The 13,265-nt window shown below is 35.6% G+C and overlaps 1 protein-coding gene across 2 annotated transcripts in view; it reads right to left on the bottom strand.

Annotated features, from left to right (window-relative positions):
• The window catches only part of LOC139973224 (patched domain-containing protein 3-like), a 39,012-nt gene extending 26,798 nt beyond the window's left edge, over window positions 1–12,214 (bottom strand). For both annotated transcript variants that reach the window (XM_071979755.1, XM_071979758.1), the window contains exon 1: window positions 12,057–12,214. The gene's annotated coding sequence lies outside the window, so the exon portion shown is untranslated. The remainder of the gene's footprint in view (window positions 1–12,056) is intronic.
• Window positions 12,215–13,265: the final 1,051 nt, after the last annotated feature.

Below are 13,265 nucleotides of genomic sequence, written 5' to 3'. Positions count from 1 at the left end.
TCTCCTGCATGAGATTTATCGTACTCTTTGTAAACTCGTCAACATAATGTTGAGTACTGTTAGTGTTAAATGTCAGACCCTCTCAGCATGAGGTAAGATAATTTCAGATTAAATACCCCCAGACTCTGCAATCAAGGGATGTTTCAATAGATATTTTACTTTTGATTCTGCAAAATATTGTGATGTACAGTATCTACCATAGTAACCTCATAAATCTAGACATCATCCCTTTTTGTGTCAGCTGGAAAGTGAACAAATACCCCGGAATGCTGTTGTTTTAAAAGTGACATTGTGCTTTACCAAAAGTCAGAGGAAGCAATACTGTATGGTACCAACAACACAGCTATCAGTAGGGCATTGATTCACCCACATTGTTTGCAAACTGTGGTTTGACATAGTGGCCTCCAAAGTGATCAACAACCTTCACTGTCATACAAGGTCACCTTCATGTGGCCACTGTTGTTTGCTAAGGTATGTATCTACTGTAGAACAAGCGCTCAGTTAGTAGTATGTACAGTAATGTACCTCATCATGGATAAAGAGTTCGCAAGGATACTACCACCTCTATTTGATGCAAGTTTATAATCTTTAGTTACTAAAGCTCGCAAAATGTCCATATTCACTTTAGTTGAGCGAGATGTAAACCTTAATGTTCCGGAGGGAAAAACTGTGGAGTCACTCTTACCCACCTTGCAAAATTGTGAGGGGGACCGTGGATTGCAAAGTCTGCAATGACTGTAACACCGATCGCAAAGTCAGTACTTACTAGAACAAGTACGGCAGCATACAGAAACGTTGTACTCAAAGCCGAAGCCAAAGCGAATTAATCAGATAACACATATCCAGGGTCTATACATGACTGTAAATGCTAAGTTTTTCAATACCGCCCTCATTAACTTTGGGGAAACATTTAATACTGTAGTTTTGATTGGACTTCTGAGCAAATTTGTTGAGCAGGGATCCTGCACATTTTCTCAGCTGAAATGAGCTTACAGTCTGCATATATTTCCCTTAAATTTAAAAGTATTCATGGTTTTTATAGTCTCTCAGGTTTCCAACTCAATGTCAGTTTCTCTGCATGATAACACAGGGTCGAAACATATGCAGCAAAGAACTTGAGGACTGCAGCTACTGTACAACATTATCACAAAATACTGTAATATACTACTCAATATAATTTAATTAGTTTTTACCTATTGGATGAAACACCATACTGTACATGTGCCATTGTATCTATGCCTTATTATGTTGGTATTGTCTATATATAAATATGCTTCTTAATTAGCACATAGGCGATTCAAGAACAAGATTAATGAATCCCAAATGTGTGTTGCTTCGAAAAAAAAGAGAGAAAAAAAAAACATCAACTAACTGTAAGCAAATTTTGCACAGCAGTTGGCTTGCTGGTAGCAGATAATATCTACAGTACAAAATTATGTTAATAACCTTAATTTTAATGGTACTGCCACAGCATCAAGTACCTTGAACCAGCCAATTCATAATTCAGCTCTGAGATACTCGTCTTTCATGCCAATAAAACACCAAAAAATTCACTCCCAGTCTCCCACACTTTTAAAACGGCAGTGAAATTCCAGACATTTTCAAGACCAAAACATATCTTAACCGTCAGTACTTATGAAAACCAGCTGCACGCTCATGATGAGCTTAAATGTTAGGCTACATATATATGTAACCACAATATAGTACAACATGGAGGTAAAAACAGTTTTTACCTCCATGAGTACAGTAAGTTGAACAAAATTGTACCGGTAACCCTTGCAAAATTTACAGTGTGTGTTACCAGTTTCAATAATTTCTCTCACACATCGTAAAAAACCAATTGCTCAGCGGTACAGTAGGGTCAAGTCATATGAAACTTATCAACTGTGCAACTAAACGAATTTCCTCACTTATTCCACTTTATTAAACTTCAAACTTCAAGGACACATAATTCAAGGACTGTCAAAACCTATAGACTGTAGAAAAGATGTACATTTCACCTTTCCTGACTTTTTCCAGACTTTTCCCCATTTTCTGTGAGAACCATGACAACCACATAAAATATTGCCTGCCTGCATGTCGCACTCTTTCACAAAATCACGATTGCTATGTTGTTCAGCAGTTGGCAATAGTTACGTAAAATTGCGCGTTACCCACTTCATTTAAACTAAACGGACCAACTTGGGGAAAGTAGGTCTGCTCAGATACGGGTGAACTAGCAATAATTATCATACAGATGGCTGCAGGTTGTCGTTAATTTGCTCGATGGTTGCCGACAAAAGATTCACAACCAATTTACGTCTGTATCACCTTGACATAAATTCCTTGGTGTTAAATAGTGCTCTTAAATCTGAACCTTCTTCAATCAAGACAGATTGAATCAAATATGGTCACAAATATGGAGCAATGTCAACCATTTTTAAAGTTGTTACCAATTTATTTTTTCAATGAATAGAGAGTGAGTGAAATCCACCCCATGAACTAAACATGTGACAGTTAGTTCTGAGGTCGATATCAGACAATTGTCTATTGTGTAGGTCACTTTCACCTTTTAATCTATTGTGTATGTTGCATTGATCAGGAACCGATGGCAGCGATGTATGCAGCTGTGCCTGCCATTCTGTTCTAAGCCAAAGACACATTTAATCAGCGTCATCTGGTTATATGGTCAGGGAGATGCTGATTACACCAAGTAAATATTATCCAAGCTACTGTATATAAACTGGGGTAATGTACATCTCTCCAAGTTAAAACTAAACAGTGCATTTGAAAACTACAGTAAGTTTGTATCCACCATCCAAACTAGTTAATTTTAGTAGATTTTATTAAACAAAGAAAAGATTTTGATTGACTTCCCCCCTCATTTACCGTACCTGTCTCCCACGCCACATTGGAATGTTTTAGCACGGCGCCCTCGCTCCCTGGGACACCGCCCACTAACACCTCCTTCTGAATCTACCATTCAGGAAGAACGCTACCCTACACAAGTAAGTATCCTCGATAGTAAATCCCCAAACCAGTAAGTTTTTGGGGGATTACTTGTTTTAAACATCCTCTAAGGTAAAGCAATACATACAATATATATATACTTAGGTAAGCAATTTTCATTTCTAAAACAAAGTTAGTCAATAAGGAGCAGTAGATTTTGGGGAAATTTCATTATAAATTTCTGAGTGTAGCCTCTGGACATAATACCCTGGGAATCAAATCTCAAAGTTTTCAAAATGCACTTATTAATTAACCAGATTTTGTGTTTTCACTTTTTTTTTCCTCACGATTCTCCATGGATGTGATTTACACTCAGTGTTTTACCTCTACATTGTGGTTAAATGTTCTGTAGAAACAGATATTTCTTAGACCTAACAGCTAAACTTGTGGTCATTGCATGGTATGTACACTGTATGGTATAAAGTTTAACAGATAAAGCTCTGTACTTTTCATTTTGATTTTATTCTCAAAGTATCTGAACGAACATCATTCAACCCCCCCCCCCCCCACCCCCACCCCTCACTCCTCTTTTCCCTCCTCCACAAAAACAAAGTTTGAGTTGGCTATTTATTCTGAGCAGGTTTATTAGGAAACTACAGTATCAGAGTTAAGGCAGATTCAGAGATTATATTAAATACTTCATGTATGTGGCAGCGAGAAATTGAGTAATGGAGTACAAGCCGCATTACTGTGTAAAACACTGGAGAGTATTGTGGAAGGGAAACTGGCTGTATTAATTTATTTCCTGTTTATAAATATTTGATCTATATTGATCATAATGATTTTAAGATTGTCAAATCTCCATTATACAGGAGAATTACACTATACATTACATGCATACATGGTTTTGCAGGGCTTAGAATTTGATAATTTGAGCATGCATACAGGCGTTTGCTTTACAGTACGTTCTGGAGTGAGGAAAGAATAGAAATTTGTTTAGAATTAACTGAACGTGTAAAACACAACTTGAATTATTGAACTAGATAAGAAACATTTTACAGCAATCTATAATTGATATTTAGTGTTTCATAGTGTCTTGATAACAGACTCTTTGCTTCAAAGATGTTTAAAAACATACCTCTTTTGCAACTACTGTATGGTACTGTACATTTACATACTAACATAATGTGCTGCTTCAACAACAAAAATGACCAACGAAGAGCATGAAAAAGAAACAAAAATAAATCATGTTAATTGATTTTGTCTGTACCAAGTTCTATTGATCAGACATTTAAGTTACCCTCCTGTGCCTCCCCCCTCCCCCTCCCCCTCCCTTCCAATGATAACTTATAAAGTTATTGATGCAATGGTGTTAAACTAGTGTATTATAAATGCATATTAACATGATGTGCTCTTTAAAAATGTTGACTCAGGAAGAACATGAGAAAGAAACAAAAATAAATCATTTTAATCCACTCTGGCTGTACCATGTCCTGTCAGACATTTAAATTACCACCACCCCCCCTCCCTCCACCCCTTGATGATAATTTATAAAGTTACTGATGCTTTGGTGATAGACATTTCACTATAAATCAGAAAGGTATACAGTAGGTGTGAAATTTATTGAGCACTCTTTTTATGACCATTTTATGACAAAAATATTTTCGAATTGCATATTAATTTGATGAGATCTAGATACAGTATATATGCCAAAAATTGATCTAATTTCTGTGTCTTTTCAGAAATTTTGTCACAATTACATATATTAACTTTAATAGCAATATTCAAAACACAGATTTCCAGTGTCAATTGTATGATAGACTACTGTATATTTTGATCATTCAATTTCATAAAAAAATTATTTCCTCTGAGTTGCTAGCCTACTCACATATATTCTTGGGCCATTCTCGGTCATGTGTGTGACGGAAATAATTTGAAGGATATTTTGCAGAACTACCAGTCAAATACCAGGAACGGTTGCATATCAAGTGTGCATGGACATCATAAGGCACATCAGTTACTTTTCGTGAAAACTTTTGTGTTACTTTGGTCACATGTGTGACATCAAAATTATGCTAATTAGCACCCATTATTAACAAAGAATTGAAGATCAGGAACTGCTGCTTTAGGAATGAAATAAGTTGACCCATCTTAAACTGCCTCCATGATAACTGAAATATTATTTCTAGAAACTCATGCAGAAAAATACAAAAATACAGTTAAAACTACAAATTTTGGCTAAAACTTACCATAATGCAAATTTATGCAAATTAGTATGTTATGGTTGTAATTTTAATGAAAAAAATATGAAACAGAAAACTTGAAGTATTCCTCTGAAACAAAAAGATTTGGTCCTGATGAACACTTTAGTTTTTTTTTCATGCCAGTTTCATTTTCCATAAAATGAACCCTCTTGAGGTTGATCTACATTATGCTAAATTCCCATAAAAATGTATCAATTAGCAAATTCTTTTCAATTGTCATAAAATACTTCAAACAATGAACAGATAGTTCAATATGCGTTTTAAAGTTAATGGCAGATTCGTGTTGTAAAACTGTCGGGCAAACGGGGCAATGCCATGTATGGATTGAAGCAGATTCAATAAAATGACTTCCTTATTGGTTAAATCTCTCACGCGATGTGTCTATCTATCAGTTACAGTACCTGGCCTTGGTAGCTTGGTTTAGTTTCTGTAGTACTTAATGTCATTTTCAAGCAAATAAAAAAATATATATATACTTTGCCTAAATGGCTTAATTGAGGAACACTTTCAACTTGCGAGAAATTCAAAAATAAAAACAGGATTTATGGCAGAACTTATGAAAATCTTTTTTAAGTCACATAACTGGTTTATAATATAAATTTCTATTCTGAAATTTTATATTTACAGTTAAGTTTAAAAAGTTCAATCAATGAGGTACAGAAAAGCCTTCAAGCTCTTCTCCTCCCCATCTCCCTTCCCCACCCCCCCCCTTCTTCCCCAAAAGTGAGATGGGCAGAATTACAACAACAACAAGTCTTATTGGTCAAAATAATAACAGGCTGTACAGTAGCTTTGTTAACAGTATAGAGTTGTGCAATGTTGTTGACTATTGTACAATATGTTTGTCAAACTCTTCACTGCTACCTGACCTTATCAAGCTCCTACTCGCTCCCCCCCCCCCCCCCCCCAACCCAACCAATCAAAACTACTGTACAGTATGAAATGTTTCCTGACAGGTAATTAGGGCGGTATTGAAGAAAATAGCATGCACAGACTCCGGATGTGTGACCTGATCAATTTGCAGATGACATGGCAAGGGTCCTACCTGTACCACATAAGAATTGGCCCAGGGGTTCTACTCGTAATGAGCAAGGTTGGCATGTACTGTACATTTGTGTAGTCAAATGAAAACTTTATTTCAGAATAAAAAATCTTTAATGTGTTCCTTATAGTCATCTGCCCGTTCATGCAGTTATTGTTGTTTTTTATAGCTACTGTAGAAGTACTGTATATGTTCCAATTTTGTCGTTATTTGAAGCCAACTTTATGGTACTAACCTATAGGCATCAGTTACATAAACTATACTGTATAGGCAGTTAAAACGAAACACAGCATATATATTAAAACATTTAAAGAGATGTTTACTACATAATATTATCAACAATAACTTATTTCATAACTCCAAATGCAATTTCTGTTCCCCTCACAAGTTTGCAAGATCGGTAAAAGTGACTCGATAGTGTCCACTTTCGGGCAACCAAAAATGGAAAATAATACCACTGACTCTAAGACAGGCCTAGTTGCTGTAGTGATACCTGTCTGTAAATGTTGTTAGTGAGTGTCCAATAAGTATGCCATAATACAGTATACACACTGCATTTCAGCATATGTAAGACACTAACCAGAATCATCTTACTCCCAGGCTCTTAGTGTCTTAGCCTCTATGCATGTAAGTACCAGAGTCTGTAAACTGTAATTATCTCTGTTAGTAGTATTGATTTGAGCTACTGTACCACCATTGTGTTAAATTTAAAAGTAATCAATTTTTCACTCAAAGAGTGCACAACACTTTCAAAGTGAATTTTCACAAAGGGGGTGGAGTGGATCAATACATTATCAACAGGGCCAGAGATCCCTGTGAACTATCCCACTGTATGCGTAAATTTGTAAATTTGTAAAGTAAACTAGCTACCAGATTAGTATTCATACTAATCAAATCAAGAATCTCTTGGCTAGCATAATTCATGTCTATATGCTCTCCCACTTGCTAGAGACATACTGGATGTATAACACACTTTAGAAGCCATTCCCTGGCTGTAATGATATTAAGCCCCTTGATCAGGTGCAACGCATCACCTTCACAAGCAAAATACTCATCCCAACCTGTCAGGAGTAGAGGAATCATTAAAGCAAGGGATCTTGGCAATGTGCCAACTGTTTCAGAGGCAGAGGAGCGGTGAGGATGGATAATAATGATGATAATGAGAATATGTAAGTGGTTCAGTTTGTAAATGAATGATATATACGTCATGAAACTATGACTTTGAATTGGGAATGTTTTCATAGTTATAATTTCAATAAATTTAGTCTGTAAAGGTAATAGTTCAACGAAGATTAGGCACACTAGCAGCTCAAAGAATATATTACATGTGTGGTGGAAAATAAAGGTCCTAATAGGAAATGGAACCAGAGGAAGGAAGGATGGGTAAATATGGGGTAAGTGGTAAGGAGAGAAAAACTGAAAATTTACTAAATGAGGAAAAAGTGCTAATTTTGTAAATATGTACAATGGATACAGTTCCCATGTTCGGTAGATAAGTTAGGAAATGAAGCCAATTATTAAATTTAAGGACACAGTTTATCAGAATAGCAATTTAGGACAATAATAGTTTGAGGTAATTTATACTGTACTCTGTTTTATTATCAGTGGAGTGGAAAGGAAGCAAAGAAAATTTTGATTGTTTTGTGTGCTCTTCTCCGTTGTATATGTCCCGGTTCATTTGTTACTTGTCCACTGACTAATATTCATCAGAGGATTAAGAGAAATCAAGAAAGCAGATCTAAAATGGCAAAAGGTGGGCTAATCAAATGTGTGTCTCATTGTACTTTACCCATGGATGTAACATTAAGCCTGTACAGTAAAATGAAGAAAGAAGTGGACCGAAATTTCACAGTCAAAAAGAGAAAATTTTAATTACACTCCGACAAGTTTATGAACTTAAACAGGCAAGAGATCTCTCACCTATGTTAATGTCTTTTAATCTTTTTTCTCTCCCTTGTGGCATTTACCAGAAATTTGACAACAATTAAGGGACAGAAGAAAAGAATTAAAACGAAATATATACTTTCGGTCAATCACAATTTTATAACACAAATTATATACAGGCTTTAGAATTAGTTTTGTATGCTTTATTTTATTTAGACTAACTGTAGCCTGTATACAACATGCAATTACATTAACTGTGTTTTTTTTATATATATTTTTTTGTAAGGAAGGCCTCCTACAACATGCAGCCACAAATCCACTTCAACATATATAAGTGCCAAGTATCCAGTGACTCATTCTGCATAGATTCTACCTCTACCCATGGAGGTTCTGTTTTTACCTCCATGCTCTACCAATGAGAAATGAAACCCTTAAGTTTAACACATCAGATATATATTTTTTTTCTAGATAGTTTATATCAGTTGCTGTGGCCAATTTAATCTGACTCAATTTACAGAGGGGTAACACATTGGTGTTTACAGTAGTAGGTACAGTACTGTAGATGTATTTAACATATATGTGTCTCATAACTAGTATCCTCAAGGCAGAGATGTGAGAATTAACTGAGAAACCAAGAAAACAGCTCAGACAGTGGTTGCTGGCCACAAAGTACTAGCACATACAGTCTGATACAGATCTGTAAACCATTGATTGAGGCATCTGCTGGAAACAGTTGGATATGAATGACTTCAGCTATAATTATAACCACCATATGCAGTTGATATTGTTAAAGGATTGGTTCAGGTGTTTGACATGTCTATTTTGTATGAAAGAGCACAAAAAGACAAAAAGAACAGTGAAGAAACTACCATGATAGCATCCTCTGCTAAGGAGATATGACACTTTGAAGATATCAAACTTTCTTTGAAAACGACTGGTGTAGAAAGACTTACTGTAAGGGTGTGATGTCATATCCTCACTTCCTTAACATGTGTGAATATATTTCTTTAAAAATTATTTACATTTTTTAACACATTTGAAAATAATATAATCAAAAATTCTTCAGATGTTTAATCTCAAATACTTCCTTTGACAAATATGAGATCTCCTGATATATATTTTGGTTGAAAGTCATGAAATCTCACAAAATATTTAGAGAAAAAAAACAAGAATTTTCAGGAATGTGAGGATGTGACATCACAGCTAGTCAGATTTCAGCAGTTTCTACACAATCTGATAAAATTTTACACCTGAATATATCTCTTTAATCGAAAAAGATATTTGAACAGTTTTTTCACCATTGTGTTTCTTTTATTGTCCTCTTTCATATAACATAAACATGTATGACAACTGAACCAATCCTTTAAGTTTGTGGTATTAACCTCTAGCACAGTAAGTCCATTGTCTATCACTGGTTGATCATGTGGCATTGTCCTTTGCTGTTATCTGTGACCTTAGAGGTTACTTTGTATCTATGGGCCTATATAGCACACAGACATGTACAAAAAATTCTGGTATTCTAGTTTTATTGGCAAGAGCAATTAAATGAGGGTGACTGTAATTTAATTAAGACCTGTGAAACTAATTAGGACTACAAAACCAGTTTACATGACAAATATTTACATGGAAATACTGTATGTTATATGAACCTTTACTCTTAGAAGTACAGAAAAAGCAAGCAAGTTGCAACACTTTTCTTACACTGATTTTATCACCTAAATGTACTAAACAGCTGTTTCGAACCCTAACTGTAATTCACTACAAGATGAACAAGGAACAGCATAGGAAAAATAGGAGTAAATTTGAAGATGAATCATATGCTTCCTAAGCCGGAAGGATTTGGGAATGAATGCCACAAATGGTGTTCTATACAGTAGGAATGAAATGAGATTTGGATGAATACTATTTCAAATTTCACTTTTGTCAAAAAATTGCTGCTTGGATCCTTGGATCTTGGATCCTCCCCCCCCCCCACCCCATCGTTCAAATCTTATACACCCAACTGCGTTATTGAACAGGAGTCAACTTCCTCCAAACCGTATCTGTCTTTTAACATACTTACTTTTGATGGTGATACTGAATTTCCATCAGAGCGCAATAAACGTATATATCAGAAAGCATATTTTTTTTTTAAATTTTACATACAGTATCTCAAATGTCATTTTCGTAATAATGATGGTTTAAGTATAGCAAGTTAGATAACTAACATATTAACCATATAGCATTGAATGAGTGTTTCAATGCTGGGAAGTCTACAGGCTTAAGTGCTGATATTGGGTGAGAAAAATTTCTGATAATTTGTTGTTGGACATGTTCATTTCATTAATTTGATTTCAAACAGCTCAAATTTCTCATTATTTGCAAAAGAATTTTTTTCCAGACATTTTGATTCCATATTTACATGTCCAAGTTGCTAAATTAAACACAATTAGCTATAGAACTAGCTTGTCCTTGATGTCTTTTTCTTTTAGAACTTGCTAAATCATTGTTGCTATCTACAAAAGCATTTAAGTCAGTCACTACATGAACTGTTGGGTGGGTGTCAAGTGTCCATTGTATATATTCATCAGCTAAAGAACACTTTGAATTGGCTTTTATGCCCTCTTTGTGGTAGTTTTGAAAAAAAAAAACCTCCCATAAATATCAACACTGAAAGCAATAGGGTTATCCTTCCTTTGTTCTCCAACCTTTAGAAGCCTGCACACACTATTTAAATTCAGTCAGTCAGGAAAAAAAAAACAGAAAAATTTCCTGTCCACAGAAAGTTAGTGAATTGACATAATTCCTCACAGCTAGGGTTGCCATCTTGGCATAAATAGTAATTGTTTTTCCTTTAATGATATTTTACACAAATCTTTATTACTTGTGAAGTATGCTGCAAATGGTACTCTATGTATTGGAGGTAAACAGGATTTAGTGATGAATGCAAGGAGGCCTAGAACATCTCAAACTGGAATTGTAGCTCAATAAAAAGATGTGTAGATGGCCTGAAGGTACGAAAATCTACTGCACTTTGTTCCTGATAACATCAAGAGGGCCCATATATCTGCCTACTGTATAGAGCTAGGTTGATGAAATTCACAATAGTGGAGCCTTTCAATAGTGTTGGGGTGGGTGGAAATGAGGGAGGATGGATACCATAGCTGTAACATTTACATTGACATTACCTAAATAGACCAATAAATATTTGAGAAAAGAAAGATTGATTCCCCAAAAATGAGGACAGGAAATTATACACTGGCCTATTGCGGGCTGTTAATTACTGTTAGGAACAACAGCTAGACTATTGATTGAGATTGCTCAGCACTATATATATATGTACCACAGCAGCTAATTTTGTCAAAAGTTTTAGCGCTATTATTCGAAGGGCTTCTCACATCTAAACCTGTGTTTTTCTCAGTTGATAAGTTACAATACGTACGGTAAAAGTGTACCGGCTGCATAAGATTAAGAAGCTTAAACTTTTGTCTTCGTTCGATAAGTAGGTTATATGATGATGAACTCTACATTAATTGTAGTAACAAATACACGTCGAGTCAAATGTTACTACATACTAGACCTACGATCGACCTAACGATTTCGTACTGGGAAATAAATGCTGCAATTATGCCTAACATGCAAGTTCACAGAAATCCGTTTCATCGCATGTATTTCAACTCCGTTGTGACACCAGCTAGCCATTTATTTTATAGCACATGAGCTAGACTGCGTTCATATTCTCATTTCTCATGATATTTTAACGAATGACGTGTCGACGACAGCAATATAATTTATAAACCGGCTCTACACAGTAGTAATGACAAAGCATGCTGTATGAAAACGTAAACAAAAGAGAACGCCGCTACTTGGTTAATTTTTAACCCAACAAAGTTTCAAATTTGGTAAGTTTAACTTAAAATATTTGCTATTGAATATCTAATAAATATCTTTCAACTTACCGAAACAAATTTTCCAGATATGAAGAATTTCAGTCCACATTTAGCTATTTCACGGCGGAGAGAGTGTTTTCCTTTACCGCGCAGATGCTTGAGAAGCACATGCGAAATCGATGGCTTTGTATGGAAATACCATATATGAATATTCAGAAAAATTCCTGGCTTGTGATTGGACAATGGCTAAGACTAGCAACCGCTGCATGCGTACAGTTTCATTCACCCAGTCAGACCGAGATATAAACAGCTGAGTTGGTTGTGGGTGAACAAACTTTTCCTAATGCTACGCTGTAGGATTGCTTGGTTCGCAGTCGCACAAACGGCGGGTGAACAAACTTTCTCCGGATGACGTATATTGTTGCTGCAATGGTATGAAGGAAGCGTAGAAGGGACATTATCATTACATACATTTAAAACACATAATGGACAGAGCAACCAGTAGTGATACCGAGCTCAAGTGGAGGGGCACCAATAATTTAAGGTCGGACACACTACCCGTATCTTTTAATTGTGAAGTCTTTCCTAAACACGGTGGTCCCACAGATGGGGAGGGGGTGGGGAAGAGGTGGGGGGTACATCACAGACTTCCAAATCAGATATAGTGAACGATTTGGTGACGTATGAAAATTCTTTTTTAATAAATGTAAAGTGTTGACGATAGTGTAGAAGGATCTCCTTGCAGGTAAAACGATTGAGAGACTTATTGATTCTTGAAGTACTGCTTCAGTAAAGTTCAATATTTGACGATATTTTCTTTGGAGTGATGATGGAATTGAAGGAGAACAAAGAAGCAAACTTGATTACAATGACGATGAATGTTATCTTCTCTCAACTCAGACTTCCGATTGTAAAAGTACCAATTTCGTTTTAAGACAAATGTGTAGTTTGGTTTGTCTAACCATCAGACACTTTGCAGAAAGATTTTATTTTAAACGTTTTACCTAGAAATATCTAAGTGACATTATCTTAAGTTGATCAGTCGCTTAACCATGTAAGGATTATTTTCTGTAATGTCTCTTTTGTGCTTCCGTATATTATTCGCATTCGGAGATTCGATTAACTTGCCAATATTGCCAGGGAAATGGTACTTAATTAAACAAGGAAATGTATACCGCTCAGTGCTCTAGTCTACTGGGTTTCCTTGTGATAAAACAACTGCATTGGTTTATAATCGTGAATCTAACAGCGTATGGAGTTCCTCCAAGAATGCAATAT

Source organism: Apostichopus japonicus, chromosome 9 (genome assembly GCF_037975245.1).
Source record: "Apostichopus japonicus isolate 1M-3 chromosome 9, ASM3797524v1, whole genome shotgun sequence".
In the NCBI taxonomy this organism is placed as follows: domain Eukaryota; kingdom Metazoa; phylum Echinodermata; class Holothuroidea; order Aspidochirotida; family Stichopodidae; genus Apostichopus; species Apostichopus japonicus.
The sequence above is the reverse complement of the archived record's forward strand: the minus strand, read 5'-3'. Positions and strand labels throughout refer to the sequence as shown.